Consider the following 25784-nt stretch of genomic DNA (forward strand, 5'->3'; position numbering starts at 1 on the left):
ATGAAGTTCCAGCTCTATGCGTGTTTGCAGGCATGTGTGTGTGTGTGTGTGTGTGTGTGTGTGTGTGTGTTTGGAGCTGACGGGCGCTCAGCGCCCCTTTGTCGGCGCCCTTACGTATGTTAAAATACTCTTTGCTTTCAATTGTTTTTTTCAAGAAGAGCTGCTATTGGCTGTTTTTTCTCCCAAGAAGAGTTTTCTTCTTTGTTTTTGTCTTCCTGATAATATGTTGTGATCTTTTCCCACTTGATGACAGGATTTATTCATTTTTAGGATTCCATGCTAAAATTGCTAAAAACAGATACTTTATGGGATCACTTTGTTTTCCGTCTGTCTGTCTGTCTGTTCGACGGCTAAAAAACTGTTTTCTCAGGAAGGGGTAGACTTATCGAACTGAAATTTATGCCACATACTAAAGCTATGGTCCCTTGGCAGTGTAATAAATATATGCTTCTGAGGCAATGCAGTCAAAAGATCCTATCACTAATGTTAATGTCACATATATTTATACTCGCAAACTCAGTAATCAAAACCTATAGGGTACTTCCTGTTGGCCTAGAATCATGACATTCGGCAAGGAGAATGGTTTCACAGTGCAAGTTAAGGGGTAAATCTGAAATTGTTAATTTGTAATTATATCGCACACAAAGAATTTCGTCATTTATTGTTCGACTACCTCTCTGTCCATGAGTTTGTTGAGATGCCTTTATCTCAGGAATGGGTAGACGTATCAAGCTGAAATTTGCGTCATATACTAAGGAGTATAGTCCTTTGATGGTGTAAGAAAGCTAAGATTTTAAGTCGACTACGGTCGAAAGATACGGCTATTTGTGTAACATATTTGGTAATAGCAATCTCATTCATTAAAACCTGCAGGTTACTTCCCGTTGACATAGAATCATGAAAATTGGAAACAAGCAAGGTTTCACAAAACATCTAAAGGCAAAAACCAGAAAATTGTTAATTTATTATTATAGCAAAGAAAAACTTATTTATTTTGTCACTTGTCATATGACTCAAAACATCTTCTAGGGTGTTGGAATTCCTGGAACCGGTATCTTGCTAGTATCAAATGTCTGTAACATGCAAAAATGCCTATATTCTTGACTCACATTATGGATGAACTGACTACATACGTAACTAGGTATTCACAGAACCCAAAGAGCGCGGGTTCTACTAGCACCTGGTCAGTCTCTTCTTTCTTCCAAGAGATTATTTTTATCGTTTACGTGAAGAAGGTATTTAGTTGTTTTTCATGAAGATGCAACCTCCAAAGAAGACCCGTTTTATTTTTCAGAAAAGTCACTTAAGCAGCTGGCAAACGCTTGAGAACCAATTTCGTGGGGAAAGTGTGACAAGCTTCAGGGCTGAGGCGCTTTTTATGGCGAACTTAAGACAAGGCTAAAGCAGACCCTATCAAAAAAACAGCAGCTGAGCGGCTAGCACGTTCAGCTTCCACGCGCAGGACACATGGATGGTATTTGAATACAGATTCTCCAGTGAAAGATAGGACCAAAACTTTTGTGTTCACTGATTGTTACAGGATAAAATTACGATCAGTGCTACAGCCAGGAGGCAACTTCGGCGCCTGATTCCGCGCGCTGCGGCCGATGACTTTACTCAGTTTTGACCATACCTGGAGAATTTAAACGATATTACCTTATGCAAAAAGCAATTATAAGAACAACTGCTCACAAAAAGCAGTTTTATAATAAGTATTAAATAAGAAACGCGAAACAATTGTACGTAATTTATCGCCTTTTGAAAGTACAAATGGAGTTTACGTAAAATCGTGGGGGTTCGGCTACACGTTACAGTTCAGAAGGAATAATGACATTCATAATAATCCTAGAAAAAATGACCATCATTATTCTTCATTAAAACACAAACTGAACATTTACTGGGGAGTTCGTGTAAGAAAAAATATATTTCGTCTGATAATATAAGGAAGCTTTTGCACTAAATACGGTACTCGTTTTTAAATACCGAATTTCCTGTAAAGAACTATTTCATCTTGGTTTCAAATTTGTTTCGCTGCCTCTCGGACGTTCAACATCATTGGATAAATGACCAAAGATTTAAGCAGCAGCGTTGCTCATCCTAAAATCTGTTTCAATGAAGGATAATGGTCATTTTTTCTAGGATTATTATTATGAATGTCATTATTCCTTCTGAACTGTAACGTGTAGCCGAACCCCCACGATTTTGCGTAAACTCCATTTGTACTTTCAAAAGGCGATAAATTACGTACAATTGTTCAGAGTTTCTTATTTAATACTTATTATAAAACTGCTTTTTGTGAGCAGTTGTTCTTATAATTGCTTTTTGCATAAGGTAATATCGTTTAAATTCTCCAGGTATGGTCAAAACTGAGTAAAGTCATCGGCCGCAGCGCGCGGAATCGGGCGCCGAAATTGCCTCCTGGCTGTAGCACTGATCGTAATTTTATCCTGTAACAATCAGTGAACACAAAAGTTTTGGTCCTGTCTTTCACTGGAGTATCTGTATTGCATTTACTTAGGCCACTAGCAATACAATTATCACCTTTCTTTACGAACTGAGCCGTGTGCGCACTAAACGGTCCGCGCGGTTTGAGGCGTCATGCCACGGACTGCGCGGCCGCTCTTGCCGGAAGTTCGAGTCCTCCCTCGGGCATGGGTGTGTGTGCTGTTCTTAGTTTAAGTTAGTTTAAGTAATGTGTAAGTCTAGGGACCGATGGCCTAAGCACTTTGGTCTCTTAGGAATTCACACACATGTGAACATTTTCGCACTAAACGGAATGTTGTCAGACAATTAAGGTGATCGACTAATGATTCCGAAGTAACTGACAATGCAGAGGCTCGACCCCAAAATGTATTACCTACTACAAGAACATGGCCTCATTCATAGCATTAGCTTCTGGTGGAAGTATTTTGACCAAAAGTCACCTTGCTCTATTTACGGTTCTGATTATAATCTGAAGTGTAAATCGCATTTCATTCAAAAGGGGAGTTGTTCAAACTATATTTTTTTATATACATGAATTTTCACTGTAGTGGTTTTACTTCTACCATTTGAATTTGGATTTCCTGTAAATCCAACTCGAGGAGCTCTCTCTGGGTGAACGCTGTGGGAGGCAAAGACTGGAAACTAAACGTAGCAAAATGTATTATCAGCTTTTTCGGGAAGAGGACACAGACCGAACGTCAATTTCGTCAGTCAATATGAAGGAAAATGCTGGATTACGAAAGCAGCATTTTCACATCACATGTGTCTCTTCTTCGTCATTCGAAATGTATAACGAAAAGAAAGTTACACTGACGTGGCCAATACGTTATATTACCGGATCAAATGTGCGTTTAACACCAGGAAAACGTCGGGAAATGCCTTCCTTGCACTGTATTATCCGCCAAATCACTGTAAAATTTACTATTTAAAACAACTATTGCGTGCACACGACAGAAATGAACTAGAACCAGTCGTAAACAGTAGTCTGCTAATGTTTGGGGGCAGCTAACATGGTGGCGTTGGCTCCAGAGCAACGTACAGAGTAAGTCTGCAGTGCCGTCTCCCCTTATTATACCTCGATGATTAAAACCACCTGAAACAACGCAGTAAATTCGTAAGCGAGAAACGGAAGACAGTTGGCTCAAGAGGGCTAGTCATAGATGACACTTTGCGTCTACCTTGTGAGAATAAAACAATGCAAATGCCGAGTTGTCAGAACCGCATTGCTGACTACGAATTGTGTGCTAAATTATTAAAATGGATGGCATGTGTTGGAATGCCAGGCAGCGTAGACTTAGGACAATGTTTTCTCTGAGAGCGAAGACGTAGAATGGATGATTTCCATGACTTGTTGGGATGGAAACATTCGCCTCTACTGAGCAGATTGTCTGTTCATTAAATTTCAACAGATTGATTGACGAATGAATCCTAGTAGGAAAAGAGTGCGGCCCTTATCTGGACTTTGCCGTTGTCTCTTGATTGTATCATTGATGGTTACAAGTCTTTGTTTGTACAGTGTTTGTATCTTCACAGTACATGTAGGGTGCTTCCGTACGAACAAAAGTGTAACAGGACGTAGAGAATGCTCCATTGAAGAAAGTAAAAGATATGGAAGTAAACTTGTCTACCACTTTGTCTAGCATTACTCTTTTCCAGCTTATTTAAACTAACTTCTGTACAGGTTTACATGTACTGTGCTGTAAATTTACTTTACATTCTTTATTTGCTGCTAGGAAACAAGGAGGACAATCCTGATTACTTGGTTCAAAATGGTTCAAATGGCTCTGAGCACTATGGGACTCAATATCTTAGGTCATAAGTCCCCTAGAACTTAGAACTACTTACACCTAACTAACCTAAGCACATCACACACACCCATGTCCGATGCAGGATTCGAACCTGCGACCGTAGCAGTCCCGCGGTTCCAGACTGCAGCGCCAGAACCGCACGGCCACCGCCTGATTACTAGGAAGTCATGATACAGTTTTTGTTTCCTTTATTTGTGGCTCTGTTGTGTTTTATTTACATTGCCCCATACCAGAATGTGCTATGAATCAACGACAGACCCATTCATTACTCAGTACTATTCAGAGACGTACAGTACAATACGATGGAGCAGTACCGGTACAGTTTTGCAGAACTCACTGTCGCGCACCTTCACTATGGGGAATACGTTGCAATGCTCTCACTGCTGAATGGGTATTCCGGGTTATGATTTCCTAACAGGCATCATCCGTCACGACGAGTGTTTATTTCTCTCGATCGACGAATGCGGGAGACTGGTTCACCGGAAAGAAGAAAAGGACATGGTAGTATGAGGATCTCTCGCGCACCCTATTTTGAAGAGTAGGTGCCGGATCGCATTGCAGCGGACCTCAGTACAAGAATTCGTTGTGTTGCGCGTGAAATGTGCTGCACATACTAGCGTGTGGCGAGCACTCCACGAACAACGATTACACCCATATCACCGACAACGAGTGGATGCAATGACTTTGACTGACTGGCTTGGTTCAAATAGCTCCGAGCACTATGGGACTTAACTTCTGAGGTCATCAGTCCTCTAGAACTTAGAACTACTTAAACCTAACTAACCTAAGGACATCACACACATCCATGCCCGAGGTAGGATTCGAACCTGCGACCGTAGCGGTCGCGTGGTTCCAGACTGTGACTTTGACTGACTGTGCACCAAAAGACGCATTGTGTCAGTGGTTGCTCCAACAATGCATTGATCGACCAGGTTTCCTCCAAAACGTGATGTTTACTGACGAGTTCTCATTTCATCGTAATTGTGTTTCGAACAGCAGAAATAGCCATGTGTGGGATGAGGAAAATCTTCACGCTGTGGTAGAGTCATATCATCAAGTACGTTTTGCTGTGGAAATCCGGGCAGGCATTTTGGGCGATAATTTCATTGGGCCACAGTTTCTACCTGGCCTTCTGAATGGCTACCTGTATTTGAAGTTTGAGTAAAGTGTTCTACCTAAGTTGTTGGAGAACGCTTGGCTGTTCGTGAGAGGATGTGGATGCAAAAAGGATTTGGATGCAGAATAAAATGACGGCGTCCGCCTCACACCAGTGTAGATGTCCGCAACCATCTCATCACTGTAGTTCGTGGTCGCTGTATTGGAAGGGGAGGTCCTAGTCCATGGCCAGTTCCAACACATTTTGTAAGATACAGTACAAATGATACGCTCATTGTGTCAATGGTATTTGCACTTAACTGTAACTAATGTAAATAAAAAAAGTACACAGTAATGTTATTTTATTCTTATCATCTCCTTAAGCTGGATTGTCTGACTCCAGGTTCCCTACCTCAAATTGTTCAGTGGAGCATACTCTATTCCTGTTAAATTTTTGCACACTCTTACGGAAACACCCTGTATATCACGAGCGTGTGCATGCATGTCTGAAGAAACAGAAACTGTCGCTGATGATTACGGACGTGGTAGATATCACAAAATAGATTCACATTGTGCGACGCCAGCTGTTGGCTACACATAAAAATTTGTGCCGGACTGGGAATCGAACCGTAATTTGCTGCTTATCGTGAGCGGCCGCCTTAACAATTTTGGCTATCAGAGTACGTCACCAAAACCTATGCAAACTTCCGTATTTCACGTAATCACAACCCATGTTCTCAGACAATTTGTGATTCCCACACAGAGAAAAGTTTAGATGGGAAAAGAGGAATATGCATTGCTGGAAAGAGAATAGAACGTATAAGATTTGCTGATGACATGGTACTAGTGGCAGAAAGTGAGCGGATAGTGAATAACATGCTCAAAGATTTGAATGAAGCTTGTGTGGAATATGGGATGCAAATAAACACAGCAAAAACAAAGAGTATGGTCATCAGTACAAGACGCAGACTGTCCAATATTAAAATAGGACAATCTACCATTAGCCAAGTAAGTGAATTTAAATATCTGGGAAGCACAATAACTAGAGACTTGAGATGTCACCAGAAGGTGAAAACTCGAATTGCCATAGCGAAGGAGGCATTCAACAGAAAGATGACTCTTATGTGGCAAATTAAATAAAGGACTAAGGAAAAGGCTTGCCAAATGTTTTGTCTGGAGTGTGGCACTATATGGGGCAGAAACATGGACTCTGAGACGAGAGGATGAAAAAAGGTTAGCATTTGAGATGTGGATGTGGAGGAGAATGGAGAGAATAAGCTGGATGGAAAGAGTGAGTAATGAAAGAGTATTGGAAAGGGTTGGTGAGAGAAGATGTCTGCTGAAGGTTGTAAGAGAAAGGAAAAATAACTGGTTGGGACATTCATTGAGAAGGGAGTGCTTGCTAGTAGATGCTTTGAAAGGATTGGTTTGTGGGAGAACACTGAGAGGAAGAAGGAGATACAAGGTGATAGACGACATAAAGGGAAGAGGAAATTATGCAGACCTGAAGAGGATGGCAGGAGACCGGACAGCTTGGAGAACTACCATGTGAAAACCTGCCTTTAGGCAGGATGATGATGATGATGATGATGATGATGATGCACAGAGGAACAAGTATTATATCGTCTTTTTCGTCCGTCGAAGCATGAATGCATCACTCATCGTTTCAATGTGTTTATACAGTGTCTGTCTTTCACAACACAGTGTCACTCGAACGTGGATGCACGCTCGCAGTAAGAGATAATCTGGGTTCGATTCCTAGTCCAGCATAAATTTTCATGTGTTGCAAAGAGTTGGCGTTAATGCATCGACGCAGAGTGTGTATCGGTTTCGTAATATCCATGGAATGGTCCGTGGAAATACGATGTCCAGCCACTGCAAGTTCGTTGGGCAATAGAAAGCGGGTGTGTAGCTGGTAGCAAATGCGCTGTTCTGTACAGTCCGTGCTGTTTGTTCTGTGTGACGTTTACCTCAGTGTCCCGGTTGCACGCCCAAAAGATGGAATATTCCTTCTGCTGATAAAACTTCAAAAAATACGTTTAAATCCATCTCCTCCAAACCGTAGTGGAGTAAATGGTAGAGAGTACTTCCAGTTGTACCGCATATTAGAATTTCTTCCTATTGCATGGATGTCTGGAGCGAGTGACGTATGACTGCTTCAGTGCCTCTATGTGTGGTGTAATTAATAATCCTACCTTTCCGGTGCCTACCCGAGCGGTATGTCCGCTGTGGTATATTCCTAGATCCCTCACTTAATGCTGGTTCTTGAAACGTTGTAAATAGGTTTCAAGCGCCTGCGAGTTTAGCATTCACGTGACTTTTTCCTGTGACAAACGCAGCTAGTGCCCTTCTTTCAAACGAATTATGGGTTTTGTTAGTTGAATTTGTAATGAGTCTCAAATACTTGAGCAGTTTTCTAGGACAGGTCTCAAGGGTGTTTTGCAATCAATCTCCTTTGTGGACTGCCTACATTTCTCCCAGTATTTTACTAATGCACTGGACTCTCCACTTGCTTTACCTACGGCTGAACTTAGGCGATCATTCCATTTTGTCTCTCTATAAATACTTACTCTCAGATATTTGTATTCGTTGATTAATTGCAACTGCGATTCATTGGTATTGTAGCCTTGATGCCACGTAGGTTGAAATTTCTTGTATTTTTGTGAAGTGCACAAATTTCGAACATTTGAAACAAGCTGATAATCATTGCATCACTTTGAATTTTTATCGATTGAAAGAGGTGTGTTATCTTCTTACGAGTTTTTGTTATTTATGAGGAGCACGTCTACCTCATTATGACGACTATTACAATCTTTTAAATTACCTCTGTTTGCCAAATAACATGGACTTCTGTAAATACACTGACCTCTCAAAAAAGACGAAGAAATTAGTCATATCTTTCCTGATGATTCTCTCTCACTGCGTGTACAATGTCGCGCAAGCCACTAGCTAATTTGCTCATCACTCCTAGAAGTTTAGTAAAGAAACTTTTTTATTTGTGCTGTGCGTATCGCCATACCCTCAATTCAAACATGGAGATTATCATATTAAACAGCAGAGAAGTCTTTCCTTTACGAAAATCTGTCTGACAAGATTAACCTCTTTAAGATTTTGAACGCTTCAGTTAATGATCTTTTTGAGAATTATAAAAGGAGGTGGATCGTGTGTAGGGTCAGAATAATAGGAAATTATGTAAGAACAAATGGAGGTCTATTACAATCAAACTTACATTACTCCACAAGCACTCCAGGCACGATATGTATGCAATATTAATTATAATTGGTCCCTTAACATATACTGGGGTCGTCAATCGCTTTCTTGAGCACAAATATCAGCATGGATATCCCATGAGAGAGTTAGGCTATGGAATCCAGGAATCTCTAAGAGAAGAATAATTCTGTCTTACAATTTACATAATCAATCATTGGAAATAAATTACAGGAAGCTTCTATCCACTACTCCAGCCTGGGAAATCATTATGATCTGAAGGAGGTAGCTACACTAGATGGAAGTCTACTACTTCAGAGACTTCCGCAAACACGCAATTAAATTTTATACCTTTCCATTATCGAAAATACCTCCGTATACACTCAGACCAGTTTTAATCACGACAATTTGCCCTGTCGAGTGGAATTTCTCTCCAACGAAAAACCATTGTTTTCTTTACACATGAAGGACCAGTTCGTTGCCCAAAGGACCAACTGATAATACAAGGAAAATGACTATAAAACCACGACAAAATCAATAAATAGTATCCTGAATACTACTAATTAAACACTGAGAGCAGTTACTCACTGAATAGTCAAGAACTTTTCGCAGTTAGAACAGAGCTCTGTGGCGAAATCAATCAAGTCACAAGAGTATGATTACATTACGAAAATGTGGCAGAAATCACTTCCTCCGATGAGTTTAATTCTTCCTGAACTTGTGCATATCAGTTACCTGGCTCGGGGGAAGCCACTAAAGTAAACAAACAGAAGTTATGAAGGCTCAAAGTCGAGTCTGCCCGAGAAACAAAGCACGATTGCAAGGCCACACATTTCACTGAGATTTAGGAACGGATTGCTATCGATGGGTCACCTACAAAAAATTTGTAACAAATTTCTCTGATACCATAATAAAAATTTTATTTCCAGTGTAACTAGAACATTATCTTTCGCGTTTCACTTTACTAGACACAGAAGTCATAAATATTCACTATTAATGAAACATGTGTTATCGACCCAGTCCAAGGCTTTCCTTCATTGTGTCACATAGTTTCCACTAACTGGCTATAGTATAACAGTTGTGAAATACTGCACTCATACAAGTCTGTCAATAACTTTCATATTTTTTTTTTTTTTACTTTTAGGTATTCTAACCCCAGTAGGCTAAAGTACACTCATGCTCATAAATTAAGGATAACTGCAGAATGTGGTGCCACACAACGTAGCACTACACAAAACTGGCGATAATAGCATAGGCACATAAGAAACACACACGACACAGATTTGCAAGTCCACGGTATTGGTGATAAGTTGAGGAAACCGTCCCGAAACATGTGCTACAAAACGCCACTGTTTCCTGCGCATGTTCCCCGCCATCAGTATGGGATATGATAACCATGAACACTTACACAGGCCGCACAACGGGTTGGCATACTCTGGAACAGGTGGCCGAGCAGCTGCTGGTCTGTAGCCTCCCATTCTTGAACCAGTGCCTGTAGGAGCTCCTGAAGTTTCGTAGGAGTTTGAAGACGTGCAGCGATAAGTCGACCGAGAGCATCTCAGACGTGCTCGATGGGGTTTAGTTCTGGAGAACAGGCAGGCCACTCCATTCGCCTGATATCTTCTGTTTCAGGGTACTCCTCCACGATGGTAGCTCGGTGGGTGCGTTATCATCCATCAGGAGGAAGGTGGGACCCACTGCACCCCTGAAAAGGCAGACATACTGGTGCAAAATGATGTCCCGATGCACCTGACCTGTTACAGTTCCTCTGTGCATGCACCAATCATAATCCCACCCCACAACATCAAACCACGACCTCCATACAGGTCCCTTCCAACGACATTTAGGGGTTGGTATCTGGTTCCTGGTTCACGCCAGATGAAAACCCGGCGAGAATCACTGTTCAGACTATACCTGGACTCGTCCGCGAACATAACCTGGGACCACTGTCCAATGACCATGTACTGTGTTCTTGACATCATGTTTTACAGGCTCTCCTGCGACCAGGGGTCAGTGGAATCCACCTTACAGATCTCCGGGCGAAATAACCATGTCTGTTCAGTCGTCTGTAGACTGTGTGCCTGGAGACAACTGTTCCAGTGGCTGCAGTAAAGTCCCGAGCAAGGCTACCTGCAGTACTCCGTGGCCGTCTGCGGGCACTGATGGTGAGATATCGCTCTTCATGTGATGTTGTGGACGTCCCATACTGTAGCGCCTGGACACGTTTCTTGTCTGCTGGAATCGTTGCCATAATCTTGAGATCACACTTTGTGGCACACGGAGTGCCCGTGCTACGAGCTGCGGTGTTTGACCAGCCTCCAGTCGCCCTGGTATTCTGCTCCCCGTAACGTCATCAATATGTGTTCTTTGAGCCATTTTCAACACACAGTCACCATTAGCACGCCTAAAAACGTCTGCACACTTACTCGCTGCACCGTACTCTGACATGCACCAACACAGCTCTGCGTATGTGGACTGCTGCCAGCGCCACCGTGCGACGACCGCAGGTCAAATGCACTGCTTGGTCATACCCCGCGGTTATTTAGACCCGCAAACCGCCCACCAGAGCGTTGTTTCACCATGTATCGGCATTATCCTTAATTTATGAGGATGAGTGTTTCAATGCAATAAACTTTTTTCTTTCCTTATGTTGGTTTCTTTCTCTTTTGTATTTTTTGCTACTTGTTCGAGGATGCATAGCCCCTGTTATATTTCCGTTTCATCTAAGGGAAGCTTAATAGGCGAGCTACCATAGCAAAGAAATACGTGTTTTTGTGTTATGGTGGGTCGATGGAGTCATCCCTTGTTATTGTAACTGAATGCGACGGTCTGCAATAAACAGAAAATTTCAAGTAATTTTCTGCCTCTGTTACTGTTAAACCTAAGAAGTTAATTTTTCTTTCGGATTCTTTCTCTAAAAAGTATCTAATACTGTGATGTTGCTGGTTAAAAGTCCCAAGCAGGGCATGCAGATTCCTCTCCCCTCCCTTTATGTATCATTTGTGTATGACTATCTTCTGTTTCAACAGTGGGTTATTCTGAAGCATCGCTGTCTCTCCATTATTGACAATAATTGGAATAACGAAAAATTATAAATCTGAAATAACTTGTGCATCAACTCTGAAAATGCGGGTCGACCAAAGAACCGACAATACTCACAGATTGCAAGTACACACAGATTTATTACATTCACGTCAACAAAATGACAACAATGAAGAAAAGATAATAAAAATAAACGGTGAAATGAAACGCTTATTAGGCATTCTCCTTCAGACTGTTACCTTCACACACAAATATCTGTAATCAGTACATACATGCTTATCATTATAATTAATTTTACTTAGGATTTTGAATTCACCACTATCTACATGTCTACAAGTACATGTGCGTCCATACTCCGCAAGCCGTCTTATGGTATGTGGCGGAGGCTAGTTCTAGTACCCTAGTCATTTACCCTCTTTCTTGTTCCCCCTTTCCCAGTCGCGGAAAGAACGATTGTTGGCAAGACTACGTGTGGAATTTTAGCTTCATGGCTTTCGTCGATATATACACAGAAAGAAGTAAAATACTGGGTGATTCTTTTAGAAATGTACTGTCTCACAAATTTAATAGTAAACCAAGCTGTGATGTACAGCGTCTCTTTTGTAGCGTCTGCCACTCGAGCTGGCGTTTCCGTGATTCTTTCGTGCTTACGAAATGAACCCGTAAAGAAACGCGTTGCTCTTCTTTGAATCTTCTCTGCTACTCTTATCCGTTCTGTCTGGTACTGACCCGAGAGCCACGATCAACATTCAAGCGGGTTTTGTATGCTATCTCCTTTGTAGGTTGATTACATCTCCCTAAAATTCTTCCACTGAATCTTAGTGTGGCATCTGCCCTACCTGCGATTAGTTTCTTATTGTTATTCCACTTTAAATAGCCCCATATGAATACTCATTCACGTTTTATGGAAGTGACTGTTTACAGTGATTACTCTGCAATCGTGTAATCATACAATAATGTATCGGACTGCCTCTTTCTGCACAACACATTACATTTGCTTACAACGGGCATCAGCTGCCAACTCTGCAGCAAGTGTCGAACCTCTGCAGCTCATCCTTCACTTCGTCAAAATTTTCTAGAGTTGCGACTTCTCTGTAAGCAACAGAAGCATCCACCAAAAGACCCTAAGGAACTTCAGACGTTATAATGGGAAATCTAGGACGTAATGTAACGCTCTTATGAAAAGGATAAATGCTACTCACCATATAGCGGAGACACTGAGTCGCAGATACGCACAACAAAAAGCCTGTCGGGAAGGGAGCTTTTAGCCAACATACATACACTCACGCAAATCCACACACACACACACACACACACACACACACACAGATGAGCATAGTCTCTTCAGCTGCCAGGAACTGTGCTCAGTATGAAGTAGTGAATATTACTGTTCTTTTCTCTTTTTGCTGCGCCAACCGCTGCCTGGAAACTATACTAACAAATATGATTGCTTCACCCGGCAGGCGTCAAAATAGCTATTTTTTCTAAACGCTTGGCCATCTGGAGCTCCACCTTCTGTTACTTTCATTTCTGGCCAAACCCTGCATTTTTTGAATAAGTCGGTGTGAGGAATTGGCACAGCGCAGCGGAAAGAGAACAAAACTGTAATCCGAGGGTACTAGGCTTGTTCCCTGTGTATAAACTCTTTTATTTTCAATTTTTACGTTACTTATACTGCAAATGAACGGAAACAATGATTAGTAAGTCCTTTATATCAATATTGTCATGAAAGCTGCAAAAAAGATTAGAATTGCAAATAAATTTCCAGAAAAAGATCGTTAGGCGTGCATGAGGACTTTGTAATAAAATTAGATATGTTTATTACCTTACAGTTGATAATTTACACGTGCTGGGGTGATATTCATTGTAATGTATTTGTACACCTAAATTTTCCTCTGGCTTTCAGTTTCATGTCTTTCACGAAAATATGAAATAGAACATAGTGAGCATCATACATATATGCTGCACTTCGCGTTCGGCATGTGATTCCTCATGCTAGTTTAAGGTTTTGCATGTAGCAAAACCTAGTCCAGTCAGTATGTTTCACAGAAATATGATTTAAAAAACGAGGCTCTGGCAACGCTATAATTGCGTGCAGCGTGGCTAAGAGTAGCTATCATGAACTCTGCACTGTACTGGAGCTGTCCCATTAGTTCAGTTAGGTTAACCGGCACGGTAGCTCAGCGTGTTCGGTCAGAGGGTTAGCTGCCCTCTGTAATTAAAAAAAACTGGATGGATAAATGATGAAGTTCAACAAGCTTCATGGGACGTCCGCGCCGAACAAACACAACGAACGGTTACGAACAAAATGAGATTACAAAATAAATAAGTAAATAACGTTAGTTGAAGCAGTGCTTTGGGGTACGGATATGCAAAGTCGCCGATGTTCGAGCCGTATGCACACCAAACATTTATTTACAATTAAAGTATCAAATGGTATCCAAGTTTCATCTGCACAATGCGGCATATTTTTTTCTGTTACTGTTACCTGTATTTAAACATTCAGACGTAACATGAACTTCTTACAGACATAAACGGCCACTTTGTTTTGTCTATAACGTAAATAAAGCCAACAGAAAATAATAGTGGCTAGAGTTACATCTTCTGTATCCAGTGATGTACAGAAAACAGAGTATGTAGGTTGCACTAGATTGCATATTACGCTACATACACTAATTCTATCCTGTACATTTGACGTCCAGCCTCATCTGCACAGACCCGGTACGTAAATGTACGAGAAATATTCACTTTAAAGACGTTCAAAGCGACCACCTTGCATTACAAACACTTGGCCACTCTCTGGACCCTACGCAACACACTCGCGTCCATCACTGCCGAAGCGGCACGCATGCGAGCTATTAGTCGTGTTCATCCATGGGTGGAGTACCACACACATCAAAAAAGTTTTGCTTCACCTCGGTTCCCAGAGTTCCGGAACCTGTACAGAAAATTGGAATAGAGATCAACATAAACATCATTTCCGTCCTTTTTATTGCTCATGTAAACCACACATTGCGTGCTGTACCACCATACAGCAAGACCTTTAGAGGTGGTGGTCCACATTGCTGTACACACCGGTACCTCTAATACCCAGTAGCACGTCCTCTTTCATTGATGCATGCCTGTATTTGTAATGGTATACTATCCACAAGTTCATCAAGGCACTGTTGGTCCAGATTGACCCACTCCTCAACGGCGATTCGACATACGTCCCTCAGACTGGTTTGTGGTCACGTCGTCCATAGCTCTTTTCAATCTATCCCAGGCACGTTCGATAGGTTTCATGTCTGGAGAACAGGCTGGCCACTCTAGTCGAGCGATGTTGTTATCCTGAAGGAAGTCATTCACAATATGTGCAAGATGGGGGCGCGAATTTTCGTCCATGAAGACGAATGCCTCGCCAATATGCTGCCGGTATGGTTGCACTATCGGTCGGACGCTGGCATTCACGTATCGTACAGCCGTTACGGAACCTTCCATGACCACCAGCGGCGTACGTCGGCCCCACATAATGCCACCCCAAAACAGCAGGGAACCTCCAACTTGCAGCACAGTGATGAATTCCAGCCACAGCCGTCGTTGTGGCTGGAACTCAGTTCCGGCGAGGCAGTACATGAGTATTAACTCACCTGAAGATGGCGGCTAGCTGGTCCGCCGAAATATTGTGTCTGGACGACGACATGATCCAGCTGCAAACCCGTGAATAATATCAGCAGTTATTATGCCGGGAAAGTCTACGAAATCACATTCATAGTGGTTTATTGATGATTCCGGCTCAACGTTCCCTAATTAATGCATACCCTGAGTTATCGACATGACTGCTTCCCAGAAGGTCCTCACAATCTGATAATGTCAGTGTCCACCAATTTATGCGAAACCGCTCTTGCCTGAGTTCCTTCTGTTAAGTAAATCAGAGCTAGTCCTATCCAACACACAACGTTAAGATCCAATGCTGGTAAAAATGTGCACAGTGGATTTGAACCGCAAAGAAGGTCGTGGCCCAACATTGAAAATTAACGTGGGAATCAGAATTTTTGTATTCCATTTTTTGCAAATGGACGAAGGGATAGCTTGTTGGTGGAATAAGAATCAAATGCAAAATTAACTTGTAGGATTATTGCAAATAAAAATCTGCATTAATCAGTCAAAAATGTACATAACTTTTAAGGTGTTACTTTACAACAATGTACATACAACTCTTTCCCGGAGCTACTGAGTGGCAAAGTTACATGAGGACGATGGAATTTAGCTGTTCATTCGTTCCTGAAACTGTACGGAATGTTTGTCTCGCCTAAATATTGATTATGATAGGTGATCATTTGTTACAAGAGATTATCAAAGAGAACCAAGGATCTTAGCTTTCACTAATAGACTGAAAATTCTCGCCCTAACTGCTGACGAGATTCCCATAACCGAACTTTCCTATCATGCCGATGCTGTGTTCATGCTCACCCTAATATTCGACGCCACGTGACTTGAACGGTGTCCAGGTGACTAGCTGTGAACTAGTACAACACTTGCTGTGTGGCGATGGTAGCACACCCTGATCTCTACATGACGAATTCATGTGCGAAATGTCCTTTTTTCACTCCTTGTGAAGACCTGCACTGTTTGGCACTCTGACATCCATTGGTCTTTATAGCTTGTTCTAAAACTACCATCCCTTTTACTTCTGCCCAAGAGTTACAAGAGCCAATCACGTGCTGAACAAACCTCCTACGTCCATCTAAGGTCACAGGGCAGTCAACCAATCGTTGCCTAATGTTAAAATAGCTAGCCTCTCAATACAGTCTGCGAGAAAGCTGACAACCTAAACGAGAGGTAGTTCCTCACACTCCCACATATTCCCAAAATCGTACTCTGTGTTGGAAGTTTGCAGAAAAATTTCGACAGTGGGCGGATTTTACTACAAGGCGACTTTGACACACTGGGGACGCCTTGCTTCAGACGTACCGCCATTTTGTTGCCCGAAGCAAAAGCTGTTTCGTGGCCCTGAGCTGACAATACTCAGCGCCAGGCCGGAAACGGTCACTGCTCTTCTGCCCGGGCTGCAATTCCCAGAACGACTCACATGGGATTCGCTTTCTCCCAATCGTCCTGACACGCACCGTAAGCCCGGAGCTCATGGCTCGCTTCCAGATTCAGAAGAAGAAGAAGTTACGAGCACCTCGTTATTGGGGGTGTTAATTAGAAAAATGAAAATAAATCCGACCAACCACTGTCATGAAAATAAATCTTTTCTTTGTTGTTGTTATTGTGGACTTCAGTCCAGAGACTGGTTTGATGCAGCTCTCCATGCCACTCTATCCTGTGCAAGCTTCTTCGTCTCCCAGTACCTACTGCAAACTACATCCTTCTGAATCTGTTTAGTGTATTCATCTCTTTGTTTCCCTCTACGATTTTTACCCTCCACGCTGCCCTCCAAAACTAATTTGGTGATTCCTTGATGGTTCAGAATATACCCTACCAACCGATCCCTTCTTCTAGTCAAGTTGTGCCACAAATTTCTCTTCTCTAGAATTCTATTCAATACCTCCTCATTAGTTATGTGATCTACCCATCTAATCTTCAGCTTTCTTCTGTAGCACCACATTTCGAAAGCTTCTATTCTCTTCTGGTCCAAACTATTTATCGTCCACGTTTCACTTCCATACATGGCTACACTCCATACAAATACTTTCAGAAACGACTTCCTGACACTTAAATCAATACTCGATGTTAAAAAATTTCTCTTCTTCAGAAACGCTTTCCTTGCCATTGCCAGTCTACGTTTTATATCCTCTCTACTTCCACCAGCATCAATTATTTTGCTCCCCAAATAGCAAAACTCCTTTACTACTTTAAGTGTCTCATTTCCTAATCTAATTCCGCAGCATCACCCGATTTAATTGGACTACATTCTATTATCCTCGTTTTGCTTTTGTTGATGTTCATCTTATATCCTCCTTTGAAGACACTGTCCATTCCGTTCAGCTGTTCTTCCAGATCCTTTGCTGTCTCTGACAGAATTAGAATGTCATCGGCGAACCTCAAAGATTTTATTTCTTCTCCATGGGTTTTAATTCCTACTCCCAATTTTTCTTATGTTTCCTTTACTGCTTGCTCAATATACAGATTGAATAACATCGGGGATAGGCTACAACCCTGTCTCAATCCCTTCCCAGCCCTTCCTTTCCTTTCGTGCCCATCGACTCTTATAACTGCCATGTGGTTTCTGTACAAATTGTAAATAGCCTTATGCTCCCTGTATTTTACCCCTGACATCTTCAGGATTTGAAAGAGTATTCCAGTCTACATTGTCAAAAGCTTTCTCTATGTCTACAAATGCTAGAAACGTACGTTTGCCTTTCCTTAATCTATTTTCTAAGTCGTAGGGTCAGTATTGCCTTACGTGTTCCAACATTTCTATGGAATCCAAACTGATTTTCCCCGAGGTCGGCTTCTACCTGTTGTTCCATTCGTCTGTAAAGAATTCGTTTAGTATTTTGCAACCGTGATTTATTAAACTGATAGTTCGGTAATTTTCACATCTGTCAACGCCTGCTTTCTTCGGGATTGGAATTATTATATTATTCTTGAAGTCTGAGAGTATTTCGCCTGTCTCGTACATCTTGCTCACTAGATGATACAGTTTTGTTAGGCCTGGCTCTCCCAAGGCTGTCAGTAGTTCTAATGGAAAGTTGTCTACTCTTAACTAATCTTATATCAGCATCGGCGCGCAAGTCGCCGAAGTTGCGTCAAATCGAAGGACTTGCACCCGGGGAGAGGTCCACCCGACGGGACGCCCTAGTCTCACGACCTATGTGCTCTATTCATGCGATCTCATTACAAAACTGAATAATTATGATAGGAGACAGGCCAGATGACTCGCCGATTTTCACGTTTCATTTCCGTGCAAAGAATGATTCACATGGCTCATCCATTATTATTGCATCTTATTCTGTATGTAAGAAAAATTGACAGGATCGTCAAAACCCAACATTTCTATATAAATATCTCTTTGGCTGACTCCCTTGGCAGCAAGAGAGGCGGTATTTCCATCGTGCTCTCGAAATTTCGAAACCGTTTTGTCCTCTTATTTCTTTCCCCGCGGGGCAATAACGCTGTTTTCGGTAGCAGGTCCCCGCTGCGAGGAATCCGCTGAGTGGTGGGGGTAGGCAGTTGCGCGAGCCGAGGGAGCGGGGTGGGGCAGAGGTCCTCGCCAGTGCCTCGCTTCCTCTCACACAACAATTGAATCGCGGCAGCTCCGGCCTCGCCTCACCGGCAAAGAAGCAAACGTGCGCAATCAGCGGCTCTCTTTATTTTCCTTCGCCCTCTTTCCCGCCATCTGATTCTCCTCCTCTTTTTAAACCCGTGTCCTCGTCGCTCTTTTTTCGATGCGGCTGGCAGTCTTTTCCCCCAGTGCCGAAGGGATGGCATCGGAGTTGGATCCCCTGCCTCATCTCTCCTCCCCTCTCACCGTCCCGAAAAAAAAAAGACTCCGAGAGTGGAGGGAGGGAGGATTGAATTTAATAACGCAGTGAACATGTGGCGCAGTAGAGGGGGCAAAAGGAAAATCGGGTTTTTCCGCGGCATTTCGAGCCGTCGGGAGAGCGAGCTGTCGCGTCCGCAGCGACAAATGCCGCTCGTCTGCCGCCTGATCTCGCTCTTTCCGCCAAGGGCGTACTTTTCTGCCGCCGGCGCTGGTGTGGGGACGGCGGCGGAGCGGGAGAACGGGGTAGGAGGCGGGGGAGGAAGTGGAAGATCGATGTGCGGGCAGAGTTGAAAGTCTCGCACTCGGCCAGCGCGAGGGCGCCAGCGCTGGAAAAAGCCAGCGAGGCGGCTGCAGTCTGCTTCCTCCCGGAAGAGGCCGCTTGGGGTCGCCTAACTCAGCCCGCCCGCATGTCACCGGAGAGGGCCCCAGTGTTCTAGTGCCTATCGAGTATTAATTTCTCCAGTCCGTCCCAGCTTGTAACATGATTATTAGCGAGACCATTTGTAACATGATTATTGACGAGTGCACATCTCGGAAAGGGAAACTTAATACTTGCGGAGGCATTGCGTATTGTGAGTGACGTTGGTCTGCAGATGGAACGTTGTCAAGCAGTGTTCCTTCAATCCCTTCTCGATTGACGGTCAACTCCTTCACCAAGTTCCCTACCTCTGCGATGGACCTGGAGATCTAGTGGTAAAGTGCCGGGTGATCAAAAAGTCAGTATAAATTTGAAAACTGAATAAATCACGGAATAATGTTGATAGAGAGGTACAAATTGATACACATGCTTGGAATGACATGGTGTTTTATTAGAAACATAAAAATACAAACGTTCAAAAAATGTCCGACAGATGGCGCTTCATCTGATCAGAATAGCAATAATTAGCATAACAACATAAGACAAAGCAAAGATGATGTCCATTACAGGAAATGCTCAATATGTCCATCATTCCTCAACAATAGCTGTAGTGAAGGAATAATGTTGTGAACAGCAATGTAAAGCATGTCCAGAGTTATGGTGAGGCATTGGCGTCGGATGTTGTCTTTCAGCATCCCTAGAGATGTCGGTCGATCACGATACACTTGCGACTTCACGTAACCCCAAAGCCAATAATAGCACGGACTGAGGTCTGGGGACCTGGGAGGCCAAGCATGACGAAAGTGGCGGCTGAGCACACGATCATCACCAAACGACGCGCGCAAGAGATCTTTCACGCGTCTAGCATTACTTTTTTTTGGTTCTAATAAAACCCCATGTCATTCCAAGTATGTGAGTCAATTTTTACCTCTCTACCTACATTATTCCGTGGTTTATTAAGTTTTCAAATTTATACTGACTTTTTGATCACCCGATATACTATGTGATCAAAAGTATCCACACACCTGGTTAAAAATGAGAAGCCCGTGGCGCCCACCAACGGTAATGCTAGAATTCAATATTATGTTGGCCCACCCTTAACCTTGATGACAGTTTCCACTCTCGCAGGCATACGTTCAATCCGGTGCTTGGGGGATGGCAACCCATTCTTCACGGAATGCTGCACTGAGAAGAGGTATCGATGTCGGTAGGTGAGGCCTGGCACGAGGACGGCGTTCCAAAACATGCCAAAGGTGTTCTATAGGATTTAGTGCATGCCAACCCACTACAGTGATGTTATTGTCGTGTAACTTACGCAGCCATAGGCTGTGCATTATAAACAGGTGCTCGATTGTATTGAAAGATGCAATCGCCATCCCCGTATTGCTCTTCGACAGTGCGAAGCAAGAAGGTGCTTAAAACAATGTAGGCCTGTGCTGCGATAGTGCCACGCAAAGCAACAAGGGGTGCAAGCCCCCTCTATGAAAAACATGACCACACCATAACACCACCGCCTCCGAATTTTACTGTTGGCACTGCACACGCTGGCAGATGACGTTCACCGGCCTTTCGCCGTATGCTCACCCAACCATCGGATCGCCACGTTGTATACTGTGAGTCGTCACTCCACACAACGTTTCTCCACTGTTCAATCGTCCAATGTTTACTCTCCCTACGCCAAGCGAGGCGTCGTTTGGCATTTACCGGCGTGATGTGTGGCTTATGAGCAGCCGCTCGACCATGAAATCCAAGATTTTTCACCTCCCGCCTAACTGTCTTAGTACTTGCAGTGAATCCTGATACAGTTTGTAATTACTGTGTGGTGTTCTGGATAGATGTCTGCCTATTACACATTACTATCCTCTTCAACTGTCGGCGGTCTCTGTCAGTGAACAGATGAAGTCGGCCTGTACGCTTTTGTGCTGTACGTGTCCCTTCACGTTTCCGTATCACTAAGACGTAAACCGTGGACCTTTCCACATCACTAACACATAGTAAACAGTGGACCTAGGGATGTTTTGGAGTGTGAAAGACGTATGACACAACTGACATCCAATCACCTGACGACGTTCGAAGTTCGTGAGTTCCGCGGAGCACCCCATTCTGCTCTCTCACGATGTCTAATGACTATTGAGGTCGCTAATATGGAGTAGCTGGCAGTAGGTGGCAGCACACTGCACTTAATGAGAAACGTATGTTGTTGGAGGTGTCCGGATACTTTTGATCACACAGTGTAAATATATTTTCAGTTTGCTTTTAATCTAACTGTCCCCTTCCACTTCCAACAAAGCAAGGAGTTGTTAGGGAAGACGCATGTGTCAGATTCTACGTTAAACTGTAGATACCCTTTCCCGGTTGGATAACTGGGGTAGGTTAGGGGCACACAAGTCACTGAAGTGAATCCAGTTGAAAGACTTGCACTAGGAGATCTAGCAACACGCAGTTACAGGGGCTGGAGAAAAATATGGGAACACAGCGAGAAATGCATGCTTGAACGAACATAAATACAGATGCTAGCCAAGTCTGCAGGGTGAGCTGATGTATTTGACCACTAACGGCAGCTTTGTAATGTCATAAACAGCTCGCAATGTCATTGGTAGTCAATACAATGTTGTGTGTAGTTGGGAGTATATTATGTCCGATCTAAGTGAATTCGAATGTGGGCAAATGTTGGCGCTCGTATGGTGGGTGCTTTCGTAACCAAGGTAGCTGAAGTGTTTGGGGTTCCAAGGGGAGCCGTATCTAAGATTTATACCACGCACAGGGATGTCGGATAGAACATCATCCGCTAAGTCACAATGTCGACGAAACTGTGTGTCGAGTGATCGTGACAGACGGCTATTGAAGACGATTGTGACAAAAGATAAGAGGATGACGGCTGCGAAAGTCGTTGCCGAATGGACTGTCGCACTCCCAAAACCTGTCAGCACCAAAAAAATACGAAGGGCGCTCCATGAGCTGGAAATTGCAGATGCGACTCCATCTCATCAATGATGCAAATGCCAGTAACAGGAAAATATTTTTACGAAGAAGTAAAACCTGTACTATAGAGCAATTGAAGAAAGTCATTTCGTCCGATGAGTCTTGCTTAACATTGTTTCCAGCTTCTGTCCGAGTTTACGTCCCAAGAAAGAAACTTGGCGTGGGATTCGGTGTTTATTTGGGCATCCATAACGTAGTATTCGATCAACATCTCCATCCAGAATGAGATTTTCACTCTGCAGCGGAGTGTGCGCTGATATGAAACTTCCTGGCAGGTTAAAACTGTGTGCCCGACCGAGACTCGAACTCGGGACCTTTACCTTTCGCGGGCAAGTGCTCTACCATCTGAGCTACCGAAGCACGACTCACGGCCGGTACTCACAGCTTTACTTCTGCCAGTATCTCGTCTCCTACCTAAGCCATGTCTCCGCAGTATCCTTTCTTCCAGCAGTGCTAGTTCTGCAAGGTTCGCAGGAGAGCTTCTGTAAAGTCTGGAAGCTAGGAGACGAGATACTGGCAGAAGTAAAGCTGTGAGGACGGGTCGTGAGTCGTGCTTCGGTAACTCAGATGGTAGAGCACTTGCCCGCGAAAGGCGAAGGTCCCGGGTTCGAGTCTCGGTCGGTCACACAGTTTTAATCTGCCAGGAAGTTTAACATCTACATCGTTGTCCGCAAGCCACCTAGTGCTGTGTGGCGGTACCACTGTCTCATCCCTCCAACCCTGTTCCACTTGCGAATAGTACATGGGAAGAATGATTGTCGGTAATCCTCTGTATTGGCTCAAATTTCTCGAATTTTCTTCTCGTGGTCAGTACACGATATATATATATATATATATATATATATATATATATATATATATATATATATATATATATATATCTGGGGGGGGGGTGTAATATGTTGTCTGACTCCTCCTGAAAAGTGCTGTCCCGAAATTTTAACGGTAAATCTCTCTGTGATGCACAACACCTCTCTTGTGATGTCTGCCAGTGGAGTTTGTTTAGCATCTCCGTAACGCTCTCCCGCCATCTAAATGATCTTGTGATGAAACGCGCCTCTCTTCGTTGGATCTCTATCAGTGCTATCTGACAGCTATCCAGATAAATGAACAATATTCAAGAATCGGGCGAACAAGCGCCTTATAAGCCACTTCTTTCGTGGATGAGTTGTATTTCCTTAAGATTCTTCCTATGACTCGGAGTCTGGTGTCTGCTTTTCCCAGTATCTATTTATATGGTCGTTCCACTTCAGGTCGCTCTAGATAGTTACTCCTAGATGTTTTACGGCAGACCCTTTCTCCAGCTGTTTCTCATCAACAGTGTAGCTGTACAGTAGTGGACTTCCTTTCCTATGTATGCACAATATGTTACATTTATTTACGTTCAGGGCCAACTGCCAGAGTCTGCACCATTCATCAATTCTCTGCAGATCGTCCTGCAAATTCTTACTAGCCGGCCGCGGTGGTCTAGCGGTTCTAGGCGCGCAGTCCGGAACCGCGCGACTGCTACGGTCGCAGGTTCGAATCCTGCCTCGGGCATGGATGTGTGTGGTGTCCTTAGGTTAGTTAGGTTTAAGTAGTTCTAAGTTCTAGGGGACTGATGACCGCAGATGTTAAGTCCCATAGTGCTCAGAACCATTTGAAATTCTTACTATCTTCGGGAGTTGGTACTTTGGTATAAATAACTGCATCACCTGCGAATAGCCTTAAAGAGCATCCGATGCTTTCTACCAGATCATTTATATATATAGTGAACAGCAACGGTCCTATCACACTTCCCTGTGGTACTCCGGATTCTATCTTTACACCTGTCGATTTCGTTCCGTTAAGAGCGACGTGTTCAGTTCTATTTGCAAGAAAGTCTTGAATCCAATCACAGGTCTGCACCGATACTCCGTTAGTTCGTATTTTTTTCATTAAACGGAAGTGTGGGACGGTGTCAAATGCCTTACTGAAATCAAGGAACACGGCATCAACCAGAGCGCCAATGTCCACTGCGCTGTGAATCTCATGGAAGAATAGATCGAGCTGAGTTTCGTAGGATTTCTGCTTGCGGAATCCATGTTGATTTTTATAGAGGAGATGTTAAGTTTCCAAAACCGTCATAATTCTTAAGCGTAAAACATGTTCCAGAATTCTACAACAGACTGACGTCAACGATATATATGTATAATTGTGTGGGTCTATCTTATGGTCTTTCTTAAAAACGGAAATAACCTACGCTTTTTTCCAGTCGCTAGGCACCTTTCGTTGTTCAAGCTATGTACGATCAATTACTGCTTGAAGGGGAGCAAGTTCTTTTTCATAATGACTTGTGTAGGTGACAGAGTATAAGCAGCTGATGTGAGAGGTCAGAGAGTGAGGTTGCGAAAAAAATGTGGGATGCCTCACGATTTTGTGTATCATCCTTGCGCAGCCGCCACGCAAATCTTCTCTGTATCGTTCCAATTTTAGTACATGTACCGCCAAAGCGGAATTTTACCCCACGGGTACTCAGCAAGGTCACTTTACTGCCAAGAATTATGTCACCATTTTGGCCATCGGGTCTATCGCATGGTACAATATCTGTTGGTTCCCCAGTGGTGATGCTGTGTTCCAGTGGGACAGGGCCCTTGTTCGCACTGCTCGCATCGTCCAGGACTGGTTTTGTGAGAGCGAGGACCAACCGTCACCCCCTCCCTGGCCACCACCCTCACCAGATCTCAGTATTGTTGAGCCTTTGTAGTCTACATTGGATAGGACTATGCATCATCGCTATCCACCTCCATCAACGGTACCTGAAACTAGCAGTATTTTGCAGGAAGAACGCTATAAGATTCCCCTAAAACCCATACAGGACCTGTATTTACCCGTCTGGAGACAACTGAAAGCTGTTTCGAATGCCAACGGGTTTCTTGCAACATAGTATACATGGCAAGTGTTGTGTTTTTGGTGTTTAATTTTTTTGTCCAATCCCTGTCTATTATTGCTACCTCGTCTATCAACAACACAACAAACGTCGTCCTTCACTGTTAAGTATTGCTGTTAAGTGTTTTTGTCTAATACTATCCTGCCATTTAACAGTCCGTCCTTTTTTTCTTATTCCTTTGTGGCCTCTGTAGCCCCTTAATGGTCTGCATCTTCTTCTTCTTCTCCTCTCATAGCTTCTTCCTCGTTTCTCCCGTTGTTCTTCCGAAGTCTTCAACGCCTCTCCTCTAGTTTGCTCGGCTGGCAACTCTCTACTGTTTTCCTGTATCCTCCTGTGTGTGTCACGTCCAAACATGAGCATTACAAGACGCCAATTAGAGACCCATAGTGTGTGATTATTTTGTTTTTGGCAGTTTCTAACAACCCT

At 43.3% G+C, this 25784-nt stretch overlaps 1 non-coding gene across 1 annotated transcript; it reads right to left on the reverse strand.

Annotated features, from left to right (window-relative positions):
* Positions 1-24821: 24821 nt before the first annotated feature.
* Positions 24822-24926, reverse strand: LOC124546266. The gene has a single exon (XR_006967676.1). It is a non-coding gene; the product is annotated as a U6 spliceosomal RNA (small nuclear RNA).
* Positions 24927-25784: the final 858 nt, after the last annotated feature.

Source organism: Schistocerca americana, chromosome 8 (genome assembly GCF_021461395.2).
Source record: "Schistocerca americana isolate TAMUIC-IGC-003095 chromosome 8, iqSchAmer2.1, whole genome shotgun sequence".
Classification (NCBI taxonomy): domain Eukaryota; kingdom Metazoa; phylum Arthropoda; class Insecta; order Orthoptera; family Acrididae; genus Schistocerca; species Schistocerca americana.